At 35.0% G+C, this 17,023-nt stretch overlaps 1 protein-coding gene across 3 annotated transcripts in view; it reads left to right on the top strand.

Moving 5' to 3' along the window:
- RETREG1 (reticulophagy regulator 1) overlaps positions 1-17,023 on the top strand; it is a 173,011-nt gene that overhangs the window by 129,881 nt on the left and 26,107 nt on the right. The gene's annotated exons all lie outside the window — the stretch shown is intronic.

Raw genomic sequence — 17,023 nt, 5'->3', positions numbered from 1 at the left:
TTTGATCCTATTTTAAATTGTTTTAAACAACCTTTTTTTTTTTTTGAGTTCTAGTTTTTTATGGGTTTTCTGGTTCTCATAATATTAGTCACCTCTTAATGTTAAATGTTCTTTTCTCTCTATTAGTTATTTCTTGTTATATATATTGTTTTTTATAATCTCCTCTGGGCTAGGACTAGATAATTAAGTTTTTTAAAATTATGTCTGAAATATAGATAGTTACTAAATAAAGGTTTAAAGTATTTGTTCTCTTATGACTTAAGTATGGGCTTTGTGATGTCATCTGTTAGAGCTACTTAACATTCTATTTTGCTTTCTTGTTCTTTTATTTTATTGATGATTGAAGTTGAAACTGAGAACTGTTTAGAAGTCTAAATCCTCTTGTTTACTTTTTATGATCTTACATTACTAAACAAAAGTAAAACTTTAGACTGGTATTTTCACCTTTGAAGTGTGAAGGGTATTTTTTGCTTTTTGGAGTACATATAGGAAAAAAGTTTCCTTATGACTTGGGTAAATGATGATTGTCTTTTCTGATAAGGCCAGTAAATGCATAGATATATTTGCTTATTAGGCAGGATTTTGCCTGATTGCAGTAAAGCAATAATAAGGCATTTAACCTTTATGACTATGTTCGGGATTTTGTCAAGATTCATGATTCAAAGGGGTTATTTTTAGCTTTATAATTCTGATTTTGTTACCTCCACCTCTTCTGGGATTTGGTGACACTGGCCTCTGTGGGTTTCCTCAAAGTAGATGCTGCATCTCCAATTAGAACATTTTTATTGACTTTCCATGCCTGCCCCTGTCTTTTTCCTTTTCTCTACCTTTTGGTTTCTTTGACTTCCTTCAGATCCCAGCTGAAATTTTACCTTCTGCAAACCTTTTCCATCCTCCTTAATCCTCATACTTTTCTTCTGTTGATTATCTCCAGTTTCTACAGTTTGTACATAGTTGTTTGCATGTTGTTTTCTCAGTAGACTATAAGCTCCCTGAGAGCAGGAGCTGTCTTTTGACTTTCTTTATCTCAGGAATTAGCACAGAGATTGGCACTTAATAGGTGCTTAATGAATGCTTAATACATTCTTGTTAAGTAATCAATTACTCTCTTTATTTAAAATCTAACTATATAAGATGGTAGAGAAGCTATTGTTTTAAACAGTTGGGATTATTAAAAATATCATGGGTAACAGGCTGCTTTTAAGAATTCCTTCATTTAATGAATGTTTTCTTGGGAGAAGTATAAATGTTTTACAGACCCTCACTTTAAAAATGAATAGCTAGGGATTTTAAAGTCTTCAGTCAACTGTATTAATGAATCTTGAGTTTCATATTATGATTAGTTAGGAAAGAAGATAAATGCTTTTTAGGAGAGCGATTAAGGTGTCATTACATAGTACATCTAAGTCCGTTTATAATTGAAATGCCTTTCTTTTTTCTTTCTTTTTTAGGTGTGGGGTAGATAATTAAGGTCTTGTGAGAATGATATCAAATGAGAACTAGGATAGACTGAAGAATAAATGGGTAAAAGTTGCTACACTTAGAAAAATCTTGAAATGATAGACAAAGTAAGTCAGCGACTGTGGGGAAAGGAGATGTAACAAAGAAGAGAAGGATTATTCTGTAAGAGATTTCCTGTTTTTGCTATTGTTGTTGCTATTGAAATTGCTATTGATTGGCTTGATTAAATTAAGTAGAAAGGAGAGGTTTCCTATTTCTAACATGTGTACTCACATGCCCTTCCACCCTTTTTTTACTGTCTTGTTTACTCTAGCCTCTCTACTCTCTTGGTCCAAAATGAACAGGGGTGTGAAAAACAAAGAAGTAGGACTAGCATGGTGAATAATCTCCAAACCATGTTAGGATTGATTAAGGAGCTAGAGATGTTTCACCTAGGTCAGAGACAAATGGAGACGAGCTCTGTCTTAAAATATTTTATGAGCTATTGTGTTGTGAAAGATTAGAATTCTTGATCCAAGTAGCTAGAACTAAGATCTGTAGAGAGAAGATACAAAAATGCTATTTTAAATTTAGGGTAAGGAAGAATTGACTAATCATTTGAATTAATAATGGAATAAACTTCCCTCTAAGGTAATCAGTCCCCTGACACTCAAAGTGTTTGAAGCAGAGCTTGAGTATTGATCATTTCTTGAGTATACTAGAAATGAGGTTCCATACTTAAATTAAGAATTTGAACTAGATGACCTTTAAGATCCAAGATCTCTTCCAAGACTAGGATTCTGTGATTCTAGCCTGAAAAGCTAAAATACATGTGACTAGACAAATGAAATAATGGATAAAGCACTTTGAAAACCAGTGCTATATAACTATAAGATGGTGGTAGTATTATTAGTAGTATAATGCATTGGCCTTCTGACATATTCCTTAGTAAATAAGAATATAGGGTAAGAATTGTCCTATCTGTCTTTCTTAGCCCATTCTGGCTATTAGCAGCTAATTGCGAAATGGATAGAGCATCAGGTCTGAAGGTTAGGAAGACCAGAGTACAAATCCAGCTTCAGATACTCACTGAATGATCTTGGGCAAGTCACTTAACCTCTGCCCAAGTTTCTTCTATTATAAAATGGTGTTAGTTAAAATGAGGTCATTTAAATACTCACTGTTGTTGCTATTGTTATCACTACATGGTCAGTAAGATAATTTTAAATTGTTTCAGAGTTTGTATAATAAATCTCTTGGTGTAAAGGACAATGAAAATCACTATTCACATAAGAGGTTCATTACTCAGATGAAATTTGATTCTATCTAGGACTAGGCTATGTCTGTTGCTTCTCCATAGTTCATCATGAGCAGAGCTACTGGGTTTGGAATCAGTCAGATCATATGTGGAATATATGTAATTTTTAACTCCTTCCTACTGGTGTGGAAGGAGATATCATGAATGAGGAGATCTGGGGAAAGAATTGAACTCAAGAAATTGTAGACGATCACTTTCATGAAGGTTTTCTTCTGTTCCTTGATGAATGGCAAATGACTAGGGAAGAATCGCTGTGAGTTCATACACATAATCTAGCTGTGATTTATTAGTTTGGTGTGTCCTTGATAAACTTCTCAAGGGCAAGGACAGGACTTCTCATCTCCTCTCTAGGACACCAGCACATAAGTGCTTAATGAATGTTACATAATTATCATCACGATTAAGCTTCAGTCTCAGCCATGTAAACAGAAACAGAGGCAGCTGAGTGTAAATGATACCCTCTTGGCTTCATAGCTGACATTTCATGGTGGTATTTTAGTTGTGCATCAGTAAATATGTCATTTAACAAGGGAAAACCTGTGTATAATGTAATGGAAAGGCATAAAATTATCCCAGCCTCATTAGAATCATTTCCAATTTCATGGTGTGGGGATAGGGAAATATTCCTAGTGTTTTTCTTCATTCTACAACATGCAAAACAAATAAAATTCTGAACAGTGTGACATAAATGTTATAAGAACAGCAAATCACAAATTAAAATGAAATATGAACTATAGTTAATAAATTTTCCACTAACTAATATAAAATAAGTGGCATTATACTTTAAACTTCTTTTGAAAATATACTTCCTCTAAGGAAGGTTGAGTGACAGAATCTACCATGGATGGAATTAACAAATAAACAAGTAAGGCATAGACCTACTTGCCAGAAAGAAGATGAGACAGAGGTTAATTAATCAAGATACACTAGCCATTGCTATTGATCATAAAATTGATCAGTAAGTTTGTTACTTCAGAGGAACTAAAGGAGTCAGCCATTACTCGATAAAGAAAAAGTATTCAGGGGCGACTAGGTGGCACAGTGGATAAAGCACCGGCCCTGGAGTCAGGAGTTACCTGGGTTCAAATCCGGTCTCAGACACTTAATAATTACCTAGCTGTGTGGCCTTGAGTAAGCCACTTAACCCCATTTGCCTTGCAAAAACCTAAAAAGCCTAAAAAAAAGTATTCAGAGTTTCAGGAAGAGTATAGTAATGGTTTATTTTTAAAGTCTGTTCTGAAAGAATAAAGCAATTTAAAATATTGGCAGAATGATTTATTTTAGTTTGAATTGCTAGAATTTATTATATTAGTCTCTAGAACATGATGAGTCAGTCTATGGTGTAAGCACTGGTGATACAGAGAAAGACAATAGAAACATTCCCTGAACTTAAGGAAGTCAATTAATGAAAAAGAACAACACGCAAACAACTTCGTACAAATTTTATATACATGGTAAACTGGAGATAATCTCAGAGGGGAGACATTAGTTTTAGAAGGAATTGGGAAAGACTTTTGTAAAGGTAGGATTCTGAGTTGAAGGAACCCAGAAGGTAGAGACAAGGAAGGGAGAGCATTTCAGACCTGAGAAGGAGTCACTGAAAATGGATGATGTTAGAGACAGAGGAGAAACAGTGTAGGACAGTGTCACTAGATTGTAAAGATTGTAAAGAGTAAGAAGACTGGAAAGATTGGACGGGACCAGTTTATGAAGGACTTTAAAAGACAAACGGGATTTTAAAAGTTGTAAAATGCTTTGCAAGATTTAAAGGGCTATGCGAATGCTAGTTATTACTGTATTATGCCTCTAGAGTTATATTGAGTGGGGATGCTGTGATACAGTCAGAACTGCACTTTAAGATCATTATTTTTGATAGCTGAGTGGCAAATGGACACGAGTTGGGAGAGTCTAGTGATGGGAAGACTAACCAGAAGGCTGTTGCAGTAGCCTAGGCATGAAGTATTGAGGCTTATTTCATGACAGTTAACACAGACAAGATGTGATGAAGGTAGAATGTTTCTGGGTGAATGGGAGGATGGTGAAGAAGGAAGGGTTTGGGGGGGGCAGGAATGAGTTCAATGTAGACCAGTCGAAGTTTATATTTTTTTGGTACATACCACTCAAAATGTCCAGTAGGTTGGACATGTAAATTGGAATGTTGGAAATGTAATATACTGTGGGTTGGGTTTGATAAATAGATCTGTTAATTACCAGCAGAGGAATGCTAATTAAATCCATGGGAACTAATAAGAACATCAAGTAAAACTGTATAGAGGAAGAAACAAAGAGGACCTAGGGAAGATCATTGGCCTGGATAGAGATCCAGCAGAGATCCATACTAAGAAGAACAAGTTAGATTGGAAGAAGGGGAAACTAGGAGAGAGCAGTGTTGCATAAACCTGGGGGGGGTGTGAAAAGAGTACCAATGAGAGCAAGATTAAATTGACAGTATCAAAACCTGTGGTGACTGGATCCTCTGGGATTACTTGAGGAAACCTGTCATTCTGGTTCTGTCCGGGGCATACCTGAAGTTCGTAGCCCCAGCAATCAATCAGCAATCATTTATTAAGGGTCTACTGTTGCCAGGTACTGTGGATAGAAATACCATAAATGAAACAATCCCTCCTTGCAAGGAACTTGGAGTCTTATGGGAAACAACAAGGACTTATTTAAAGCTATGCAGAATAAGCACAAAGGGAATAAATATTAAATAACTAAATAAAAGATTGTTTCATGGAGAGAACATTAGCCCTTTAGGTGATCAGCAGACAATTGTTTTGTCTTAGGAGAAATTGAAGAAATCTAGTCTAGATCACGTTAATATTTCATTTGGTTCTTATAGTCATTGAAGCATATTATAAGGGATTAATGGCAATAAATGTTTCAGTGAGAATATTGTAGTTGCTCGATCCTGCCATTAATTGAATTTGGATTTTTCTGTTTCTTACAGTTTATTACTAATTTAATCTCTGCTACACACCTAACGAATACATGAAAACAAGTAGAGATTATATGAGAGGTACATGAGGATAGAAAGTAGGAGACTCCTAGAAGAATAAGGAAGAGTTGGGAGGCTAGGTGGCGCAGTGGATAGAGAACCGGCCCTGGAGTCAGGAGTACCTGAGTTCAAATTTGGCCTCAGACACTTACTAATTACCTAGCTGTGTGGCCTTGGTCAAGCTACCTAACCCCATTGCCTTGCAAAAAAACCAAAACAAAACAACCTAAAAAAAAGAATAAGGAAGGGTTGAGCATGTATACATTGTCATTTGCAAATTTTAAAATGGTATATAAATGCTATCTGATTTCATTATTGTGATTTTAAGAGTTCAGACTTACCATGTGACTGTACAGTTATATTTTCAAAGAATCAAAAACAAAGAGAGAGCAATGGGACACAATTATAATAACAATAATAAACATTATCTTGAGTTACATGCCTCAGATGACTGTTGTCTTACTGCACCAAAGGGAAGATCATAGAATTTCAGACTATAGGAAGTTGTGTTGTAGGAGTTAGGAGTAGGAGTAGAATTAAGAGGAGGAGGGGTGGGAGTAGGAGTAATAGGAGTAGAAGGAGAAGGTAGTAAAGTAGAGGTAGTAAAGTAGAAGCAGTAGTAAAAGTAGAAGTAAGAAGTAGTAAAAATAGCAGTAAGTAATAGTAAAAGTAGTAGTAAGTAGTAGAAGTAGAAATAGATAAATTAATATTTCATTTGGTTCTTCATTTGGACCTTGGAAGCAATCTAGTTTAGTCCATGCCAGAAGGAGGTTGCTCATTGTAACATAACCAACATGGACTCATTCGGCTTTTGCTTGGTAAACATCAGGATGAGAAGAGGTAGGGAAGCAGGAGTGGGGAATCTCACTTAAATATCCAGCCGAACTCTCTTCCCTTCGCTTCTTTTCAGCATCATATTTTGCCTATTAGACATTTCAAACTGGATGTCCTAGAGATATCTCAAACTTGCCTGAACTTATCTTTCCCCTCCAAACCTTCTGTTCTTCCAAACTTCCTCTATCTAAGGTTTCCCAGGTTCGTAACATAATCATTACCCTGGCATTGCCACTTCCTCTCACCCCATACTATCCATTCATTTGTCTGATCTGTTATTCTACTGCTTCATCTCCCATATTTGACCCCTTCTCTCCACCTACCCAGTCACTACCTTTCTTAAGTCTCTATTGAGCTCTTGCTTAAATTCTTGTAGTAATCCTCCTCATTGGTCTTCTGGTCTGAAGTCCATCTTATATACTGCTGCCAATGTAATTTTCCTCAACCATATATCTGACCATACAACTCCCCTACATGGCATCACTGTCAATGACTTTCTGTTACCTCTAAGATAAAATGGAGGCTCTTCTGTAATCTTCACTGCTTAAATTGTTTGATCCCTTTAACAACAGATATATTCTGTTCTCATGTGTGACCCTGCTCCCATCTTCCATGCCTTTTTATTAGAAAACCCATGTGAGTGTGATGTATTCCTTCCTTTCCTCTGCATTACAGAGCCCTTCTGTTCAGGTATACCTTGAGCTCCATATTCTGTCCTCTCCAATTGCTCATTCCCTTCATGCCATGCTGTTTCATATTTAACCATTTAGTACCACCTTGTAGTCACTATGTGACCCTGAGAACTGTGTTCAAGTCCTACTTGCCTCAGTTTCCTTAGCTGTTAAAAATGGTATAAGAAGAATTCTTATCTTGCAGGGCTATTGTGAGGACCAAAGGAGATACTATTTGTTAAATACCTAGTATACTTCCTGATGTGTATGCCCTACACACAGAACAGAAAGGGAATAAGCATTTATATCGAATGCATTACATGTCAGGAAGTATACTAGGCATTTTGCAAATAGTATAGAAGGTAATAGATCTCCATTAGAAGGTAAACTTTTTTTAGGGATCATTTATCCTTTGTGCTTATCCAAATTGTTGGCACATAAAAGATAGGCTTTTTCATTGATTAACTCAGTATGCTACTTTCTAATTTCTGCCTATTGCTCCTAGGAATGAAACACAGAACAAGCCTAATTCTAATATTTCTTATGTATGGGAGCCCATCAGATTCTTAAAGACAGCTCCCATAAGTGTTCTCCCTTTCTTCTTCCTTTCAGATTTCCTATGGCATGATCTCAAGGCACTTGACTGCCCTAGTTAACTTCCTCTGGATACTTTCCAGTTTAATAATATCTTTATTAGCATGAGTTCTTGAAATGAGTACAATACTCTAAATATGGCCCAAATAGGGCGCAGTATATCAGAACTATTTTCCACTTCTGGACAGAACTGCTCTCTTAATGCATGCTAAAATTGTTTTTGGGCATTTTCCCATAACCCATTCTTAATTCATATTGACTTTATACTTAAAATCTCTAGATAGTGTTCATAAAAAAAAAACAAACTTCTGTCTATCCATGCCTTTTCTATCTTATATTGGAAGCTATATTTTAACTCCAATACAAGACTTTAATATTTATCCTTATTAAATTTTATCTCATTAGATTTTTTCCATTCTTTCAAGAACTTTTATTGATTTTTAACTCATCATTTATCTCATCCAGTTTTGCATAAGCAGCCATCTATAACTCTTAAGTTGTTATACTTCAGTTTTCCTGAAGTACCCCTCTCTTATTGCCATATGTGTGTGTATATGACTTCTATGAAGCCCCCTTCTCCTATTGGTAACTTCCCCCTGGAGACTCATTTTATAAAGGGACTCAGACCAGCTTGTCTTCATTTACCTCCTAGTCTGTTTCTGACATTCTGACTTCAAAATCATGCCTCCATTGTTGTCTCAACAAGAAACTTTTTGTAGGAGAGTTTACATTTAAAAGGATAATAGAATCACATTTTTTCCTATTGGGGTGTCTCCAGGGAATAACTAATGAAGTTGCCTAAATTTATATAAATGAATTGAGATGAGATGTGATACTTTAGCTTCTGATTTATGACATTCAATAACACAGGCAAATCCTTCAAGAAGAAAAAGCCATTTTTAATGAAATGACATATATATATATATATATAATAAAAAAACCTTTTTAAAGAGGTTTTTTTATTTGATTTAAAAGGTTCTGTGGCAACATGAGCTAATAGAGGGGAAATCATTCATGTTAAAAGTCACTTATTATGGGAGTGGTAATGGCTTAATTAGTTCCAAATCCAGAATATATTTCAAGGAAGTGATTGAGTGAACTATATTTTGCCTTTATTTCTGCCCAGACACATGGTGTTCCATTAGATGACGTTCATTGGAAATAGAACAGTGTCTCATCTTCTGTTGACCAACTTGCACCACAGACTTCATTAGCTGGGTTTTTGTCCTGTTTGCTTCTCCTGTGACTCATTGCTTTTAATTCTAGGCCAGGACTAGCTCCATACAGTCTAGTAATTCAGAATACAGTGAGGCACTGATGGATCACAAAATGCAAAACAATAAAACTAAAATCCATTCACCTTTATTTGTGATAAGATTAAATGGGATATAATTCCTAATTAAATCAAACCATTAGTCCCCAGTCTACATGTTTATACTACAATCAAGAAGGCATGTCCACAGGACATTTGGAATTCTACTAAAAGCTTCAAAGTATTTGCTTTATATAGGCTTAGTTTTTGAAGCCCTTCATGGGATCAATCAAGTCTGGAGGACATTTTCTTTGCTTCCTTAAAAATAAACCACTCCAGCTTAAGCAAAGCAAGTATTGTACTTACCTTATCTATCTAATTCCTTTAAAGTTTATCAACCCCAGTAGCCCAATGTTTTTAATATGACTTCATTGACCTACTTAGCTAGGTGAAACTGGGGAGGGAAAAGGAAGGAATCAATATTTATATAATGCTTAATCTTTGACAAACTGTGCAAAACTTGTTTTTTCATATATTAACTCATTTGGTCCTCACAACAACCCTCAGAGGTAGGTGCTATTATTTAATAGATGAATAAACTGAGGCAATTAAAGTGATTTATCCAGAGTCTTGGAGCTAAGCAGTGTCTGAGGCAGAATTTGAATTTGGGTCTTCCTGATTCTAGGCCACAGGCTCTGTCCATTATACCATTTAGCTCACATGTCTCTTGGATATAGAAAAGTATAATTCATTAGTATTCAACAATAGATCTTTCTGTTCTTAAATTTTTATGTAAACAAAGGTAACAGTATTCATTGGTCAGGTGGTATGATTAAGGCTAATAGTAGTTTAGAGCTTCTGTAAAGAGTGAATTGAGGTTATTTTATTTCATAGATCCAAATCTTATTTTATACATAAAAAACACTGGGGTTTACTTGGAAACCTGTAAGTTGTTGGGATTTTTTGCCCTCTGGGAACATACTATGATGGATCCAAGTTTATATGGATTTATTCAGACAATGGATGAATGTCATTCAGACATTTCACATATGATAAGAGAAAATTGATTTTGGCTCTCATATTGGGAAGAAAGGAGAACTCTGTCAGACTTCTATTTAGGCTATTAAACCTTAATGACTATAAAGTAACAGAGAAGAAATCTAGCTAGAAACTAGAACTAAGAGATAGGATATCTGAGCAGAGGCAAAGATATAACCATAAATGTCTTCCAAAGATTAATGAACCAATAATAGGTTAAAAATGCTGGTTTGTGGTAATTTGTATCAAGGATCAACATGGCCAACTCCAGATACAGTGAATGAAAGAATACTCTTGTAAAAAGCATATGGCTAAACTTATTCTTTGGACAAGAAAATTATACCTGGAAATTTAAGATTGTACTCTATAAAGGTGATGGTAGCAGCAATAAGAATCTGTGCTGACAGAGTATGACAAGCAAGTTAATTAACTAAAGTATCATCTGTTGTTTTCAATTTTTAACTGCTTATACTGAAAGTACCATAGGGAAATGAGTTTTTGGTAATGGCTGAAACTCTTATCACCCAGAACATGGTAGAGGGTTTGATGGGACCGTGAAGTCAAGGTCCAGCCATTCCTACTAAGTGTGGAAACATAAGCTTATTATTTCTTTCACACAAAAATTAAAGTATTACCACTATAGATTATCATACAATTTTGTAGAATTGGATGCCTTATGAATTAAAAACAACTTAAGAACTACAGATAGGAGTAGAATATATTGCTTTCTTAGAGGAAAGGAATAAATGAGTATGCATGCTCTGTATAATACTCATGCATCATAGTCTTTCAAGTACTTTTACAAACATCTTTGGGCAGTTAGGTGGCATGATAGAGTACCAGACTTGGAATGAGGAAGAATTGAGTTTAAATCTTGCCCCGGGGGCGGCTAGGTGGCGTAGTGGATAAAGCACCAGCCCTGGAGTCAGGAGTACCTGGGTTCAAATCTGGTCTTAATAATTACCTAGCCGTATGGCCTTGGAGAAGCCACTTGATCCCATTGCCTAGCAAAAACCTAAAAAAAAAAATTTTTTTTTTTGCCCCAAGTACTACATATCTTTAGGTAAGTCACTTAACTTTTCTCCAGCCTTGATTTCTTCATCTGTAAAATGGGATAGTAGCACTTAGCTCATAGTGAAAAATCAAATGAGGGATCATACTTTTTTTTTAAAGATTTTATTTATCTTGAGTTTTACAATTTTTCACCTAATCTTACTTCCCTCCCCCCACCTCCTACAGAGGGCAATTTGTCAGTCTTTACATTGTTTCCATGGTATACATTGATCCAAATTGAGTGTAATGAGAGAGAAATCATATCCTTAAGGAAGAAACATAAAGTATAAGAAATAGCAAAATCAGACAATAAGATATCAGGGCTTTTTTTTCTTCCTAAATTTAAGGTAATAGTTTTTACTTTGTTCAAACTCCACAGTTGTTTCTCTAGATACAGATGGTATAACCCTTTGAAAAGAGGCCCAAATTTTCCCTGATTGTTGCACTGTTGGAATGAGCGAGTCCATCAAGGTTGATTATTGCCCCCATGTTGCTGTTAGGGTGTACAATGTTTTTGTGGTTCTGCTCATCTCACTCAGCATCACTTCATGCAAATTGAGGGATCATACCTAAAGGGCTTTGCAAATCTTAAAGTGATATAAAAATATTAATAATTGTCATCCTCCTCCTCCCCTTCCTCATCACAATTAATTGTGATCATTATCACTGATAATACTCCCAAGGAGGACTCGCACCTCTGGTATGAGAGATTGCTGGGCCTTCTTCAGCACCCTTCATTCACTCATCCTTGATAAACTGTCTCAGATTGGGGGTAGCCAGCAGACATGTCTTGAACCCTTTAATGAGTTGCAGGAGGGTGGGAGGTGGTATCTACTCCAAGCATTTGAAGACTTGAATGGATGAAAACTATTTGTTCCCATAAACATGAAAGCACTTGTGGAGCACATAGAGCCTGATCAGATCCAGTGCTCCACTGCATACTGAACAGTCACAAGTCATCTTGACTTTTGTCTTGCCACTGGACACCAGTAACCCTGCAAGGGAGTGAGGCTGATGACTTTATGTAACTCTGCCTTACTTAAATCCAAGTCAAGGAATGATCTTGGTCCCCTTTGAAAACAAAAGAAAAATAGCACAATCATCATTGATACTTCTCAGGGTCTAAGTTTTCAATAAGTAAGTAATTTTTCCAGAGATGTAGATAAAAGACTCTTAAGTAAGGGGAGAAGGGTGTTCATGATTTGCTGTAATACAAAAATCATTGATCCCCTAATCTGCTGCTGCTGAGACCTTACAATATAGGAAATTTGTTAATATTTTCAAGCTAGTGTGGACTGTTATATAAGCAGCAGAGGGAATTCTTTTAATTTGGGACAAGTTTTGAAAAAGTTTTGCTCAGCAAATTAATAATGGAGACAGACAGAAGGTTAGATCTTAGAAGGAAAGATTAACAATGGAAGAGGTCCACAGAGGTTATCTCTCTAGACCAGACCCTCTTCATTTTATAAATGGAGAAACTGGAAACCCTAATCGTTTAAGCAACTTGTTATGGTTATAGAGGAGAGAAGGGTAGGAGAGGGGATGAGCAGAGGTCTTCTGATTCCACATACATGATACTTTCTGTTGCCTCTTGTATTGGATAGTTTAAGAGAAACTACTCTGGAAACCTGTATTTAAATATAAACAGAAACTATAGAAAGCTAAATTATATGAATCTTATCTATACATCAAAATAGCTTCAAGAAAACACAATTTGACAACATACGATTCCTATAGTTATGCTGTATATACTTGAAGGTAATAACTGAATTTCTTTTCAATGATTAATAATTCAGATTTTTTCAATTATTCAGACTATCTTAACACTCAGTCAGAATTAATTAAACTTTAAACAGAGACAATGGTTAGCTAATTATAAATGAGTAATATCTATACATCAAAACAAGTCCAAGAAGAAACAGTACTTGGCAGCACATTTTTTTCTGTTGTTATGCTATAGATACTTGAAAGTAAAAAATTAAATTTCTTTCAGTAGTTAATGTTTCATAATTTCATAATTCTGACTTTTTTCAGTGGGTTCAAAGATTTCCCCATTTAGTCCACATTAACTTTTATGACATCATCTTCATAAAACAAACAATTGTTGAAACTTTCCCTTCATATTTTATTTCTCTACCCTTGTGGAAATTTTCTTATCTGTTACAGTCCAGTCTACTACCCACTTAGAAGTCTTGCCTTGATGCCTCTGATGTTGCCATGACCTTGGGTTTTTAAAAGCTATGCCAGCTTTAGTACAGGTTCTGGCATTTTCTACTACATTGGAAAGGCTTTGAGGTACCAGTAGACAGGTCCTAACAGTTAATTATATTTACTTTCTGAGGACCAGTCTAACCACATATAGAGAGGCTTATCACAAGTCTGCTGGACACCTGGTGACAAATTCTTTTTCCATGGCAACCTATGCCAAAAAAAATTCACAAGTTGACTTTTGCAAGGATGGTGACAGAGTGGTGGAAAAGGATGCAGAAGTTACTAATAAATATAGTTTTTAATAGCCTTTATACCAAGGACTTGGACCCCTTTAGCAATCTGGTGAAGCCTATGAGAAACCTTCTCAAAATAACTTTTTTAAATATGCAAGATAAAATAAATCAGGTTAAGACTCCCTACTATATAAAAAAAACAACAGTGTGTAGTATTTTACCTGTAAAATGCAGGGACAAAATAGTGGATATGTTGCTAGAAAAATGGAATCATATCAATTTTGATATTTTCATTGTAAATGAAGCCAGAAGACATAGACAATTTGCATCTGAATTGAAGGATGCTTCCTAGGATCTCCTTGGAGAGTAAAATAAAGGAGTAGGTTAAGTTGCTTTTAATGCATTCCCAAGGACAAGAGAAACATCATTTTAGGGGGATATTTAGTTATCTCTTAATATAGCTCTTACAATAAATGTTTGTCAAAAAAGTCTACAATTAAGTTATTTGAAGTTTACATACCAACTAATATTAAATGGATTGAAGAAGTAGAGATTCTGTGTTAGATCCCTAATAATTTATCTCCCCCAGATTAAATTGATTCTATTTTTACAGGAAGGAAATAATTAGCTACTAATAGCTTTTTTGTAAAGTCAGACTATTACTAAAATTGCTATTTAGCAAGTGCTATATTGTATGATTGTAATATACTTAATATGTAATGTTAATATATGTATATGTAATATACTTGATAAAGTAATTCTAAGGTCTAGTTCTAAGTTTACTTTTTATTTAGTTTTAATTGTTTTCATGTTTGTCCTTAAGGGGGGGGTGTAAAATCATGATGTCAGGGACATGACAAACACCTGGATTGGATTTGAGTGAGGGGGTTGCAGTGCTAAGTCACTAAGCTCACTTTCTCCTCCAGTGTCCTCTGGTTCCAGTGGCCAGATTGGATCACAGTGACTGGAGATGACCCTGGTTGTGAGGCAGTCAGGGTTAAGTGATTTGCCTAGGGTCACACAGCTAGTAAATATCTAAGGTTGGACTTGAATTCAGGTCCTCCTGACTCCAGGGCTAGTGCTCTATCTACTGCGCCACCTAGCTGCCCTTATTTATTGTTGTCATAGCTAAGAAGATAACCACAGTGTAGAACAATTGGAAGAAATACCTTATTGTCTGTCGTAATTAAATCATGTACTTATTTTAAAAATCTCATCCACTAAATATGCAAAAGTTTTATTAATTTCCATCTTCCTGGTGCCACCTGTTTTTGCAAACTGAAAGTGTTGCATTTTAATATTTTTAACAAATGGCTTCAAGTCTTACAGAAATTATTGACTTAGAAAATTTTTAAAGATTCATTAATTCTGTTTCTAAGTTTAAGTGTACAGATTTGAGAGTTTTTGCAGGTTTTAATAGGCTAACTTCTCATTAGATCTTATTAGTTTGTAATTGTTTTTAACTTTCTTTATAATATAACTGATAAATAGCTTGGAATAGAATGATCGGCTCTGCCTTTTTTTGTTGTTGCTTAATTGTGTAGTTTCTGTCAACTGAAAATTTGACTTTGAAATTAAGATTATTGCTTAATAATAATGATAGTGACTAAATGTTATGTAATGTATTTTACATACATAGCATTTTACATACATTAATTCAACTTGTACAGCAGGTATGAAATTAGGTAGCATAGTCATCATTATACCCAGTGGGAAAATTAAGACCTTAAGTGGTTAAGGTGACTTGCTAAAAATTCATACTGCTAAGTAAGTAATTCATTTGAAATGCTAACCTTAATCTCTCATTTTCAAAATTCAGTGTTTTCTTCCAGAACACTACTGTGTAGACTTTAATTTAGCATAAACCGTTGGTTCTTCACCTTTTCTAGGAAAAAAACACATTTAGGATCATCTCTGATGATCCCAAAGGGTTAAAACATTGCAGTGCAAAACTTTGAATTTTTTTAAACAAAAATAAGACTATATATATCATATTATATCATAATTTTTGTTTGCTAAAATAGTATGAAATTTAACTGGGAATCATTTAGCTGAACCATGGAGCTTATGCTTCTTTTCCTTTAAGTGAAGTTAGTTTTTTTTCCTTATAGGCTCATTCACAGCCATATGTTTCTGTGGAAAAACTAGCATCCACATGACAATCAGCATTTTTATTCTTTAGCAGATTTATAGAATAAGATTATTGAGTGCCTACTACTGCAGTTAGTAGTTGTTCAGGATAGTAAAAAAAAAAAAAAAGATGAAGTTCTTGTCCTATAAGGGAAAATGACACACATGCATGAAAGAGAGTTTAAATGTTAGGAAAGATGCCCAAAAAAGGAGGATTGAATCAGGGAAACTTCATGGGGAAAATGCTTTATTACCTGGGTCCTCATGAAAAGGACTCAAAAATACAGAAAAGAAGGGAAAACACTAATAAGGGCAGGCATTGTTTTTAAGGTCCATTGATGTACAATTTATGTATTCAGAGGAATATATATATATGTATATATGTATTTCATATCGATAAATATGTAAGAACAAATGCAAAAACACATTTTGTGTCAAATTTAAATTGAAACCCCCAGATTATACCTGCTAAGGGCTTATTATGCCCACAGAAGCGAACTGATTTCACAGTGGTATTTTTATTATTTAAATTCTCCTTAGGGAATTTTGGAGCACATGAGTTTGAATAGGGGAAAAAAATTAACATCTTTAGTTTCACAAGATTTTGTTTTCCTTTATAATCCTATGTATTTTATTGTCCCATAGACTTTTCCAGGCTGCCAAATGAGTCTACAAACATACAAAAATTGTTAAGAACCTCCTGCTTTAGGGTTTGTGGAAGGGTTTTGTTTCCTGATTATCTGATACTATTTTTCAGGGGGAAAAATAGAATCCTTTTCCCTCCACAGAGACAGTGATTGAAGTCAAGCCTTGGCATTCACAAATGGAAACCAGCATTTAATCATCTGAATACCTTCATTCCATTCTGATGGTAGAATTTAGATTGTTCATACCTCAGGTTTATTATAAATCCAGTTATTAAAACTTCAGTGAAATCACACATTAAAATGAATTCCAATTGGCCTCGTACACAAAATCTTTAAAGAATTGCATTAGTTTCAGCCTTCCAGGTTGACTAGTTAAGTCTTGTGTTTGTCTGTCTGCATGCAGCTCAGTCAGGGTTAGAGTTGATCTGTCTAAGAAAGAGGAAGAGGGAGAAAGAAAAGTTCAGAAATATATTACTTAACTCTGATTAGTATGAAACATAATATAAAAAGAAGCCTTGGAAAAAGTTCCATTTCAGCAGTGAGAAGTTGATTGACTACTTAAAAGAATATGACCCTTACTTGTCAGACCTAAGCAGGAGCAGAC

Source organism: Macrotis lagotis, chromosome X (genome assembly GCF_037893015.1).
Source record: "Macrotis lagotis isolate mMagLag1 chromosome X, bilby.v1.9.chrom.fasta, whole genome shotgun sequence".
NCBI classification, from domain to species: domain Eukaryota; kingdom Metazoa; phylum Chordata; class Mammalia; order Peramelemorphia; family Peramelidae; genus Macrotis; species Macrotis lagotis.
The sequence above is the reverse complement of the archived record's forward strand: the minus strand, read 5'-3'. Positions and strand labels throughout refer to the sequence as shown.